The 10,000-nt window shown below is 37.5% G+C and overlaps 2 non-coding genes and 42 pseudogenes across 2 annotated transcripts; all 44 read left to right on the top strand.

Annotated features, from left to right (window-relative positions):
- LOC148468397 (5S ribosomal RNA) overlaps positions 1 to 6 on the top strand; it is a 119-nt pseudogene extending 113 nt beyond the window's left edge.
- A 116-nt stretch (positions 7 to 122) lies between these two features.
- Positions 123 to 241, top strand: LOC148468396 (5S ribosomal RNA; annotated as a pseudogene).
- A 116-nt stretch (positions 242 to 357) lies between these two features.
- LOC148468395 (5S ribosomal RNA) lies at positions 358 to 476 on the top strand (annotated as a pseudogene).
- Positions 477 to 592: 116 nt separating this feature from the next.
- LOC148468394 (5S ribosomal RNA) lies at positions 593 to 711 on the top strand (annotated as a pseudogene).
- Positions 712 to 826: 115 nt separating this feature from the next.
- Positions 827 to 945, top strand: LOC148468393 (5S ribosomal RNA; annotated as a pseudogene).
- A 116-nt stretch (positions 946 to 1,061) lies between these two features.
- On the top strand, positions 1,062 to 1,180 carry LOC148468392 (5S ribosomal RNA; annotated as a pseudogene).
- A 116-nt stretch (positions 1,181 to 1,296) lies between these two features.
- On the top strand, positions 1,297 to 1,415 carry LOC148468391 (5S ribosomal RNA). The gene has a single exon (XR_015873803.1). It is a non-coding gene; the product is annotated as a 5S ribosomal RNA (ribosomal RNA).
- A 116-nt stretch (positions 1,416 to 1,531) lies between these two features.
- LOC148468390 (5S ribosomal RNA) lies at positions 1,532 to 1,650 on the top strand (annotated as a pseudogene).
- Positions 1,651 to 1,766: 116 nt separating this feature from the next.
- On the top strand, positions 1,767 to 1,885 carry LOC148468389 (5S ribosomal RNA; annotated as a pseudogene).
- A 116-nt stretch (positions 1,886 to 2,001) lies between these two features.
- On the top strand, positions 2,002 to 2,120 carry LOC148468388 (5S ribosomal RNA; annotated as a pseudogene).
- Positions 2,121 to 2,236: 116 nt separating this feature from the next.
- On the top strand, positions 2,237 to 2,355 carry LOC148468387 (5S ribosomal RNA; annotated as a pseudogene).
- Positions 2,356 to 2,471: 116 nt separating this feature from the next.
- Positions 2,472 to 2,590, top strand: LOC148468386 (5S ribosomal RNA; annotated as a pseudogene).
- Positions 2,591 to 2,706: 116 nt separating this feature from the next.
- Positions 2,707 to 2,825, top strand: LOC148468385 (5S ribosomal RNA; annotated as a pseudogene).
- Positions 2,826 to 2,940: 115 nt separating this feature from the next.
- On the top strand, positions 2,941 to 3,059 carry LOC148468384 (5S ribosomal RNA; annotated as a pseudogene).
- A 115-nt stretch (positions 3,060 to 3,174) lies between these two features.
- On the top strand, positions 3,175 to 3,293 carry LOC148468383 (5S ribosomal RNA; annotated as a pseudogene).
- Positions 3,294 to 3,409: 116 nt separating this feature from the next.
- LOC148468382 (5S ribosomal RNA) lies at positions 3,410 to 3,528 on the top strand (annotated as a pseudogene).
- A 116-nt stretch (positions 3,529 to 3,644) lies between these two features.
- On the top strand, positions 3,645 to 3,763 carry LOC148468381 (5S ribosomal RNA; annotated as a pseudogene).
- Positions 3,764 to 3,879: 116 nt separating this feature from the next.
- Positions 3,880 to 3,998, top strand: LOC148468380 (5S ribosomal RNA; annotated as a pseudogene).
- A 116-nt stretch (positions 3,999 to 4,114) lies between these two features.
- Positions 4,115 to 4,233, top strand: LOC148468379 (5S ribosomal RNA; annotated as a pseudogene).
- Positions 4,234 to 4,349: 116 nt separating this feature from the next.
- Positions 4,350 to 4,468, top strand: LOC148468378 (5S ribosomal RNA; annotated as a pseudogene).
- Positions 4,469 to 4,583: 115 nt separating this feature from the next.
- LOC148468377 (5S ribosomal RNA) lies at positions 4,584 to 4,702 on the top strand (annotated as a pseudogene).
- A 116-nt stretch (positions 4,703 to 4,818) lies between these two features.
- Positions 4,819 to 4,937, top strand: LOC148468376 (5S ribosomal RNA; annotated as a pseudogene).
- A 116-nt stretch (positions 4,938 to 5,053) lies between these two features.
- LOC148468375 (5S ribosomal RNA) lies at positions 5,054 to 5,172 on the top strand (annotated as a pseudogene).
- A 116-nt stretch (positions 5,173 to 5,288) lies between these two features.
- Positions 5,289 to 5,407, top strand: LOC148468374 (5S ribosomal RNA; annotated as a pseudogene).
- Positions 5,408 to 5,523: 116 nt separating this feature from the next.
- LOC148468373 (5S ribosomal RNA) lies at positions 5,524 to 5,642 on the top strand (annotated as a pseudogene).
- Positions 5,643 to 5,758: 116 nt separating this feature from the next.
- Positions 5,759 to 5,877, top strand: LOC148468372 (5S ribosomal RNA; annotated as a pseudogene).
- Positions 5,878 to 5,992: 115 nt separating this feature from the next.
- LOC148468371 (5S ribosomal RNA) lies at positions 5,993 to 6,111 on the top strand (annotated as a pseudogene).
- Positions 6,112 to 6,226: 115 nt separating this feature from the next.
- LOC148468370 (5S ribosomal RNA) lies at positions 6,227 to 6,345 on the top strand (annotated as a pseudogene).
- Positions 6,346 to 6,461: 116 nt separating this feature from the next.
- On the top strand, positions 6,462 to 6,580 carry LOC148468369 (5S ribosomal RNA). Its single transcript, XR_015873802.1, has one exon. It is a non-coding gene; the product is annotated as a 5S ribosomal RNA (ribosomal RNA).
- A 116-nt stretch (positions 6,581 to 6,696) lies between these two features.
- On the top strand, positions 6,697 to 6,815 carry LOC148468368 (5S ribosomal RNA; annotated as a pseudogene).
- Positions 6,816 to 6,931: 116 nt separating this feature from the next.
- LOC148468367 (5S ribosomal RNA) lies at positions 6,932 to 7,050 on the top strand (annotated as a pseudogene).
- Positions 7,051 to 7,166: 116 nt separating this feature from the next.
- Positions 7,167 to 7,285, top strand: LOC148468366 (5S ribosomal RNA; annotated as a pseudogene).
- Positions 7,286 to 7,401: 116 nt separating this feature from the next.
- LOC148468365 (5S ribosomal RNA) lies at positions 7,402 to 7,520 on the top strand (annotated as a pseudogene).
- A 118-nt stretch (positions 7,521 to 7,638) lies between these two features.
- Positions 7,639 to 7,765, top strand: LOC148468364 (5S ribosomal RNA; annotated as a pseudogene).
- A 116-nt stretch (positions 7,766 to 7,881) lies between these two features.
- LOC148468363 (5S ribosomal RNA) lies at positions 7,882 to 8,000 on the top strand (annotated as a pseudogene).
- A 116-nt stretch (positions 8,001 to 8,116) lies between these two features.
- LOC148468362 (5S ribosomal RNA) lies at positions 8,117 to 8,235 on the top strand (annotated as a pseudogene).
- A 116-nt stretch (positions 8,236 to 8,351) lies between these two features.
- LOC148468361 (5S ribosomal RNA) lies at positions 8,352 to 8,470 on the top strand (annotated as a pseudogene).
- A 116-nt stretch (positions 8,471 to 8,586) lies between these two features.
- Positions 8,587 to 8,705, top strand: LOC148468360 (5S ribosomal RNA; annotated as a pseudogene).
- Positions 8,706 to 8,820: 115 nt separating this feature from the next.
- Positions 8,821 to 8,939, top strand: LOC148468359 (5S ribosomal RNA; annotated as a pseudogene).
- A 116-nt stretch (positions 8,940 to 9,055) lies between these two features.
- On the top strand, positions 9,056 to 9,174 carry LOC148468358 (5S ribosomal RNA; annotated as a pseudogene).
- Positions 9,175 to 9,290: 116 nt separating this feature from the next.
- LOC148468357 (5S ribosomal RNA) lies at positions 9,291 to 9,409 on the top strand (annotated as a pseudogene).
- Positions 9,410 to 9,525: 116 nt separating this feature from the next.
- On the top strand, positions 9,526 to 9,644 carry LOC148468356 (5S ribosomal RNA; annotated as a pseudogene).
- Positions 9,645 to 9,760: 116 nt separating this feature from the next.
- Positions 9,761 to 9,879, top strand: LOC148468355 (5S ribosomal RNA; annotated as a pseudogene).
- Positions 9,880 to 9,995: 116 nt separating this feature from the next.
- LOC148468354 (5S ribosomal RNA) overlaps positions 9,996 to 10,000 on the top strand; it is a 119-nt pseudogene continuing 114 nt past the window's right edge.

Genomic DNA, 10,000 nt, shown 5'->3' with positions numbered 1-10,000 from the left:
TAGGTAATTTTATACTGCCATAACAGTCTATTCTATTACATTTTACATTTAATTTTTTCAACTTATCAATGAATTTACTTGAGTTAAGAAGTAATAGAGGTCAAAAGTTAATGCTTTTGAGCACCTATAGCCAAACCACACTGGACATGCCCAATCTCGTTTGATCTTGGAAGCTATGCAGTGTTGGGCCTGGTTAGTACTTGGACAGGAGACCACCTGGGAATACCAGGTGCTGTAGGTAATTTTATAGTGCCATAACATTCTTTTCTATTACATTTTACATTTAATTTTTTCAACTTATCAATGAATTTACTTGAGTTAAGAAGTAATAGAGGTCTAAAGTTAATGTTTTTGTGCACCTACAGCCAATCCTCACTGGACATGCCCAATCTCGTCTGATCTTGGAAGCTATACAGTGTTGGGCCTGGTAAGTACTTGGATGGGATACCCCCTGGGAATACCAGGTGCAGTAGGTAATTTTATACTGCCATAACATTCTTTTCTATTACATTTTACATTTAATTTTTTCAACTTATCAATGAATTTACTTGAGTTAAGAAGTAAAAGAGGTCTAAAGTTAATGTTTTTGAGCACCTACAGCCAAAGCACACTGGACATGCCCAATCTCGTCTGTTCTTGGAAGCTATGCAGTGTTGGGCCTGGTTAGTACTTGGATGGGAGACCTCCTGGGAATACCAGGTGCTGTAGGTAATTTTATATAGTCATAACATTCTTTTCTATTACATTTTACATTTCATTTTTCAACTTATCATTGAATTTACTTGAGTTAAGAAGTAAAAGAGGTATAAAGTTAATGTTTTTGAGCACCTACAGCCAAACCATACTGGACATGCCCAATCTCGTCTGATCTTGGAAGCTATGCACTGGTGGGCCTGGTTAGTAATTGGATGGGAGACCACCTAGGAATCCCAGGTGCTGTAGGTAAATTTATACTGCCATAACAGTCTATTCTACTACTTTTTACATTTAATTTTTTCAACTTATCAATGAATTTACTTGAGTTAAGAAGCAATAGAGGTCTAAAGTTAATGCTTTTGAGCACCTACAGCCAAACCACACTGGACATGCCCAATCTCGTCTGATCTTGGAAGCTATGCAGTGTTGGGCCTGGTTAGTACTTGGACGGGAGACCACCTGGGAATACCAGGTGCTGTAGGTAATTTTATATAGCCATAACATTCTTTTCTATTACATTTTACATTACATTTTTTCAACTTATCAATGAATTTACTTGAGTTAAGAAGTAAAAGAGGTCTAAAGTTAATGTTTTTGAGCACCTACAGTCAAACCACACTGGACATGCCCAATCTCGTCTGATCTTGGAAGCTATGCAGTGTTGGGCCTGGTTAGTACTTGGATGGGAGACCACCTGGGAATACCAGGTGCTGTAGGTAATTTTATACTGCCATAACATTCTTTTCTATTACATTTTACATTTAATTTTTTCAACTTATCAATGAATTTACTTGAGTTAAGAAGTAATAGAGGTCTAAATTTAATGCTTTTGAGCACCTACAGCCAAACCACACTGGACATGCCCAATCTCGTCTGATCTTGTAAGCTTTGCTGTGTTGGGCCTGGTTTGTACTTGGATGGGAGACCACCTGAGAATACCAGTTGCTGTAGGAAATTTTATACAGCCAAAACATTCTTTTCTATTACATTTTACATTTAATTTTTTCAACTTATCAATGAATTTACTTGAGTTAAGAAGTAAAAGAGGTCTAAAGTTATTGTTTTTGAGCACCTACTGCCAAACCACACTGGACATGCCCAATCTTGTTTGATCTTGGAAGCTATGCAGTGTTGGGCCTGATTAGTACTTGGATGGGAGACCTCCTGGGAATACCAGGTGCTGTAGGTAATTTTATACTGCCATAACAGTCTATTCTATTACATTTTACATTTAATTTTTTCAACTTATCAATGAATTTACTTGAGTTAAGAAGTAATAGAGGTCAAAAGTTAATTCTTTTGAGCACCTACAGCCAAACCACACTGGACATGCCCAATCTCGTTTGATCTTGGAAGCTATGCAGTGTTGAGCCTGTTTAATACTTGGACGGGAGACCACCTGGGAATACCTGGTGCTGTAGGTAATTTTATACTGCCATAACATTCTTTTCTATTACATTTTACATTTAATTTTTTCAACTTATCAATGAATTTACTTGAGTTAAGAAGTAATTGAGGTCTAAAGTTAAAGGTTTTGGGCACCTACAGCCAAACCACACTGGACATGCCCAATATCATCTGATCTTGGAAACTATGCAGTGTTGGGCTTGGTTAGTACTTGGATGGGAGACCACCTGGGAATGCCAGGTGCTGTAGGTAATTTTATACTGCCATAACATTCTTTTCTATTACATTTTACATTTAATTTTTTCAACTTATCAATGAATTTGCTTGAGTTAAGAAGTAAAAGAGGTCTAAAGTTAATGTTTTTGAGCACCTACTGCCAAACCACACTGGACATGCTCAATCTTGTTTGATCTTGGAAGCTATGCAGTGTTGGGTCTGGTTAGTACTTGGATGGGAGACCACCTGGGAATACCAGGTGCTGTAGGTAATTTTATACTGCCATAACATTCTTTTCTATTACATTTTACATTTAATTTTTTCAACTTATCAATGAATTTACTTGAGTTAAGAAGTAATAGAGGTCTAAAGTTAATGGTTTTGGGCACCTACAGCCAAACCACACTGGACATGCCCAATCTCGTCTGATCTTGGAAGCTATGCAGTGTTGGGCCTGGTTAGTACTTGGATGGGAGACCACCTGGGAATACCAGGAGCTGTAGATAATTTTATACTGCCAAAACATTCTTTTCTATTACATTTTACATTTCATTTTTCAACTTATCATTGAATTTACTTGAGTTAAGAAGTAAAAGAGGTCTAAAGTTAATGTTTTTGAGCACCTACAGCCAAACCACACTGGACGTGCCCAATCTCGTCTGATCTTGGAAGCTATGCAGTGTTGGGCCTGGTTAGAACTTGGATGGGAGACCACCTAGGAATCCCAGGTGCTGTAGGTAATTTTATCCTGCCATAACATTCTTTTATATTACATTTTACATTTAATTTTTCAACTTATCATTGAATTTACTTGAGTTAAGAAGTAAAAGAGGTCTAAAGTTAATGTTTTTGAGCATCTACAGCCCAACCACACTGGACATGCCCAATCTTGTCTGATCTTGGAAGCTATGCAGTGTTGAGCCTGGTTAGTACTTGGATGGGAGACCACCTGGAAATACCAGGTGCTGTAGGTAATTTTATACTGCCATAACAGTCTATTCTATTACATTTTACATTTAATTTTTTCAACTTATCAATGAATTTACTTGAGTTAAGAAGTAATAGAGGTCAAAAGTTAATGCTTTTGAGCACCTACAGCCAAACCACACTGGACATGCCCAATCTCGTTTGATCTTGGAAGCTATGCAGTGTTGGGCCTGGTTAGTACTTGGACAGGAGACCACCTGGGAATACCAGGTGCTGTAGGTAATTTTATAGTGCCATAACATTCTTTTCTATTACATTTTACATTTAATTTTTTCAACTTATCAATGAATTTACTTGAGTTAAGAAGTAATAGAGGTCTAAAGTTAATGTTTTTGTGCACCTACAGCCAATCCTCACTGGACATGCCCAATCTCGTCTGATCTTGGAAGCTATACAGTGTTGGGCCTGGTAAGTACTTGGATGGGATACCCCCTGGGAATACCAGGTGCAGTAGGTAATTTTATACTGCCATAACATTCTTTTCTATTACATTTTACATTTCATTTTTTCAACTTATCAATGAATTTACTTGAGTTAAGAAGTAATAGAGGTCTAAAGTTAATGTTTTTGAGCACCTACAGCCAAACCACACTGGACATACCCAATCTCGTCTGATCTTGGAAGCTATGCCGTGTTGGGCTTGGTTACTACTTGGGTGGGAGACCACCTGGGAATACCAGGTGCTGTAGGTAATTTTATACAGCCAAAACATTCTTTTCTATTACAATTTACATTTAATTTTTTCAACTTATCAATGAATTTACTTGAGTTAAGAAGTAAAAGAGGTCTAAAGTTAATGTTTTTGAGCACCTACAGCCAAAGCACACTGGACATGCCCAATCTCGTCTGTTCTTGGAAGCTATGCAGTGGTGGGCCTGGTTAGTACTTGGATGGGAGACCACCTAGGAATCCCAGGTGCTGTAGGTAATTTTATACTGCCATAACAGTCTTTTCTATTACATTTTACATTTAATTTTTTCAACTTATCAATGAATTTACATGAGTTAAGAAGTAATAGAGGTCTTAAGTTAATGCTTTTGAGCACCTACAGCCAAACCACACTGGACATGCCCAATCTCGTTTGATCTTGGAAGCTATGCAGTGTTGGGCCTGGTTAGTACTTGGATGGGAGACCTCCTGGGAATACCAGATGCTGTAGGTAACTTTATACTGCCATAACATTCTTTTATATTACATTTTACATTTCATTTTTCAACTTATCATTGAATTTACTTGAGTTAAGAAGTAAAAGAGGTCTAAAGTTAATGTTTTTGAGCATCTACAGCCCAACCACACTGGACATGCCCAATCTTGTCTGATCTTGGAAGCTATGCAGTGTTGAGCCTGGTTAGTACTTGGATGGGAGACCACCTGGAAATACCAGGTGCTGTAGGTAATTTTATGCAGCCATAACATTCTTTTCTATTACATTTTACATTTAATTTTTTCAACTTATCAATGAATTTACTTGAGTTAAGAAGTAATAGAGGTTTAAAGTTAATGTTTTTGAGCACCTACAGCCAAACCACACTGGACATGCCCAATCTCGTCTGATCTTGGAAGCTATGCGGTGTTGGGCCTGGTTACTACTTGGGTGGGAGACCAACTGGGAATACCAGGTGCTGTAGGTCATTTTATACAGCCAAAACATTCTTTTCTATTACATTTTACATTTAATTTTTTCAACTTATCAATGAATTTACTTGAGTTAAGAAGTAATAGAGGTCTAAAATTAATGGTTTTGGGCAGCTACAGCCAAAGCACACTGGACATGCCCAGTATCGTCTGATCTTGGAAGCTATGCAGTGTTGGGCCTGGTTAGTACTTAGATGGGAGACCACCTAGGAATCCCAGGTGCTGTAGGTAATTTTATACTGCCATAACAGTCTATTCTATTACATTTTACATTTAATTTTTTCAACTTATCAATGAATTTACTTGAGTTAAGAAGTAATAGAGGTCAAAAGTTAATGCTTTTGAGCACCTATAGCCAAACCACACTGGACATGCCCAATCTCGTTTGATCTTGGAAGCTATGCAGTGTTGGGCCTGGTTAGTACTTGGACAGGAGACCACCTGGGAATACCAGGTGCTGTAGGTAATTTTATAGTGCCATAACATTCTTTTCTATTACATTTTACATTTAATTTTTTCAACTTATCAATGAATTTACTTGAGTTAAGAAGTAATAGAGGTCTAAAGTTAATGTTTTTGTGCACCTACAGCCAATCCTCACTGGACATGCCCAATCTCGTCTGATCTTGGAAGCTATACAGTGTTGGGCCTGGTAAGTACTTGGATGGGATACCCCCTGGGAATACCAGGTGCAGTAGGTAATTTTATACTGCCATAACATTCTTTTCTATTACATTTTACATTTAATTTTTTCAACTTATCAATGAATTTACTTGAGTTAAGAAGTAAAAGAGGACTAAAGTTAATGTTTTTGAGCACCTACAGCCAAAGCACACTGGATATGCCCAATCTCGTCTGTTCTTGGAAGCTATGCAGTGTTGGGCCTGGTTAGTACTTGGATGGGAGACCTCCTGGGAATACCAGGTGCTGTAGGTAATTTTATATAGTCATAACATTCTTTTCTATTACATTTTACATTTCATTTTTCAACTTATCATTGAATTTACTTGAGTTAAGAAGTAAAAGAGGTATAAAGTTAATGTTTTTCAGCACCTACAGCCAAACCATACTGGACATGCCCAATCTCGTCTGATCTTGGAAGCTATGCAGTGGTGGGCCTGGTTAGTAATTGGATGGGAGACCACCTAGGAATCCCAGGTGCTGTAGGTAAATTAAACTGCCATAACAGTCTATTCTACTACTTTTTACATTTAATTTTTTCAACTTATCAATGAATTTACTTGAGTTAAGAAGCAATAGAGGTCTAAAGTTAATGCTTTTGAGCACCTACAGCCAAACCACACTGGACATGCCCAATCTCGTCTGATCTTGGAAGCTATGCAGTGTTGGGCCTGGTTAGTACTTGGACGGGAGACCACCTGGGAATACCAGGTGCTGTAGGTAATTTTATATAGCCATAACATTCTTTTCTATTACATTTTACATTACATTTTTTCAACTTATCAATGAATTTACTTGAGTTAAGAAGTAAAAGAGGTCTAAAGTTAATGTTTTTGAGCACCTACAGTCAAACCACACTGGACATGCCCAATCTCGTCTGATCTTGGAAGCTATGCAGTGTTGGGCCTGGTTAGTACTTGGATGGGAGACCACCTGGGAATACCAGGTGCTGTAGGTAATTTTATACTGCCATAACATTCTTTTCTATTACATTTTACATTTAATTTTTTCAACTTATCAATGAATTTACTTGAGTTAAGAAGTAATAGAGGTCTAAATTTAATGCTTTTGAGCACCTACAGCCAAACCACACTGGACATGCCCAATCTCGTCTGATCTTGTAAGCTTTGCTGTGTTGGGCCTGGTTTGTACTTGGATGGGAGACCACCTGAGAATACCAGTTGCTGTAGGAAATTTTATACAGCCAAAACATTCTTTTCTATTACATTTTACATTTAATTTTTTCAACTTATCAATGAATTTACTTGAGTTAAGAAGTAAAAGAGGTCTAAAGTTATTGTTTTTGAGCACCTACTGCCAAACCACACTGGACATGCCCAATCTTGTTTGATCTTGGAAGCTATGCAGTGTTGGGCCTGATTAGTACTTGGATGGGAGACCTCCTGGGAATACCAGGTGCTGTAGGTAATTTTATACTGCCATAACAGTCTATTCTATTACATTTTACATTTAATTTTTTCAACTTATCAATGAATTTACTTGAGTTAAGAAGTAATAGAGGTCAAAAGTTAATTCTTTTGAGCACCTACAGCCAAACCACACTGGACATGCCCAATCTCGTTTGATCTTGGAAGCTATGCAGTGTTGAGCCTGTTTAATACTTGGACGGGAGACCACCTGGGAATACCTGGTGCTGTAGGTAATTTTATACTGCCATAACATTCTTTTCTATTACATTTTACATTTAATTTTTTCAACTTATCAATGAATTTACTTGAGTTAAGAAGTAATTGAGGTCTAAAGTTAAAGGTTTTGGGCACCTACAGCCAAACCACACTGGACATGCCCAATATCATCTGATCTTGGAAACTATGCAGTGTTGGGCTTGGTTAGTACTTGGATGGGAGACCACCTGGGAATGCCAGGTGCTGTAGGTAATTTTATACTGCCATAACATTCTTTTCTATTACATTTTACATTTAATTTTTTCAACTTATCAATGAATTTGCTTGAGTTAAGAAAAATAAATGAGGTCTAAAGTTAATGTTTTTGAGCACCTACTGCCAAACCACACTGGACATGCTCAATCTTGTTTGATCTTGGAAGCTATGCAGTGTTGGGTCTGGTTAGTACTTGGATGGGAGAATGGGAGACCACCTGGGAATACCAGGTGCTGTAGGTAATTTTATACTGCCATAACATTCTTTTCTATTACATTTTACATTTAATTTTTTCAACTTATCAATGAATTTACTTGAGTTAAGAAGTAATAGAGGTCTAAAGTTAATGGTTTTGGGCACCTACAGCCAAACCACACTGGACATGCCCAATCTCGTCTGATCTTGGAAGCTATGCAGTGTTGGGCCTGGTTAGTACTTGGATGGGAGACCACCTGGGAATACCAGGAGCTGTAGATAATTTTATACTGCCATAACATTCTTTTCTATTACATTTTACATTTCATTTTTTCAACTTATCAATGAATTTACTTGAGTTAAGAAGTAATAGAGGTCTAAAGTTAATGTTTTTGAGCACCTACAGCCAAACCACACTGGACATACCCAATCTCGTCTGATCTTGGAAGCTATGCCGTGTTGGGCCTGGTTACTACTTGGGTGGGAGACCACCTGGGAATACCAGGTGCTGTAGGTAATTTTATACAGCCAAAACATTCTTTTCTATTACAATTTACATTTAATTTTTTCAACTTATCAATGAATTTACTTGAGTTAAGAAGTAAAAGAGGTCTAAAGTTAATGTTTTTGAGCACCTACAGCCAAAGCACACTGGACATGCCCAATCTCATCTGTTCTTGGAAGCTATGCAGTGGTGGGCCTGGTTAGTACTTGGATGGGAGACCACCTAGGAATCCCAGGTGCTGTAGGTAATTTTATACTGCCATAACAGTCTTTTCTATTACATTTTACATTTAATTTTTTCAACTTATCAATGAATTTACATGAGTTAAGAAGTAATAGAGGTCTTAAGTTAATGCTTTTGAGCACCTACAGCCAAACCACACTGGACATGCCCAATCTCGTTTGATCTTGGAAGCTATGCAGTGTTGGGCCTGGTTAGTACTTGGATGGGAGACCTCCTTGGAATACCAGATGCTGTAGGTAACTTTATACTGCCATAACATTCTTTTATATTACATTTTACATTTCATTTTTCAACTTATCATTGAATTTACTTGAGTTAAGAAGTAAAAGAGGTCTAAAGTTAATGTTTTTGAGCATCTACAGCCCAACCACACTGGACATGCCCAATCTTGTCTGATCTTGGAAGCTATGCAGTGTTGAGCCTGGTTAGTACTTGGATGGGAGACCACCTGGAAATACCAGGTGCTGTAGGTAATTTTATGCAGCCATAACATTCTTTTCTATTACATTTTACATTTAATTTTTTCAACTTATCAATGAATTTACTTGAGTTAAGAAGTAATAGAGGTTTAAAGTTAATGTTTTTGAGCACCTACAGCCAAACCACACTGGACATGCCCAATCTCGTCTGATCTTGGAAGCTATGCGGTGTTGGGCCTGGTTACTACTTGGGTGGGAGACCAACTGGGAATACCAGGTGCTGTAGGTCATTTTATACAGCCAAAACATTCTTTTCTATTACATTTTACATTTAATTTTTTCAACTTATCAATGAATTTACTTGAGTTAAGAAGTAATAGAGGTCTAAAATTAATGGTTTTGGGCAGCTACAGCCAAAGCACACTGGACATGCCCAGTATCGTCTGATCTTGGAAGCTATGCAGTGTTGGGCCTGGTTAGTACTTGGATGGGAGACCACCTAGGAATCCCAGGTGCTGTAGGTAATTTTATACTGCCATAACAGTCTATTCTATTACATTTTACATTTAATTTTTTCAACTTATCAATGAATTTACTTGAGTTAAGAAGTAATAGAGGTCAAAAGTTAATGCTTTTGAGCACCTATAGCCAAACCACACTGGACATGCCCAATCTCGTTTGATCTTGGAAGCTATGCAGTGTTGGGCCTGGTTAGTACTTGGACAGGAGACCACCTGGGAATACCAGGTGCTGTAGGTAATTTTATAGTGCCATAACATTCTTTTCTATTACATTTTACATTTAATTTTTTCAACTTATCAATGAATTTACTTGAGTTAAGAAGTAATAGAGGTCTAAAGTTAATGTTTTTGTGCACCTACAGCCAATCCTCACTGGACATGCCCAATCTCGTCTGATCTTGGAAGCTATACAGTGTTGGGCCTGGTAAGTACTTGGATGGGATACCCCCTGGGAATACCAGGTGCAGTAGGTAATTTTATACTGCCATAACATTCTTTTCTATTACATTTTACATTTAATTTTTTCAACTTATCAATGAATTTACTTGAGTTAAGAAGTAAAAGAGGTCTAAAGTTAATGTTTTTGAGCACCTA

This window comes from Taudactylus pleione, unplaced genomic scaffold, assembly GCF_031769625.1.
Source record: "Taudactylus pleione unplaced genomic scaffold, aTauple2 ptg000967l, whole genome shotgun sequence".
Classification (NCBI taxonomy): Eukaryota; Metazoa; Chordata; class Amphibia; order Anura; family Myobatrachidae; genus Taudactylus; species Taudactylus pleione.
The sequence above is the reverse complement of the archived record's forward strand: the minus strand, read 5'-3'. Positions and strand labels throughout refer to the sequence as shown.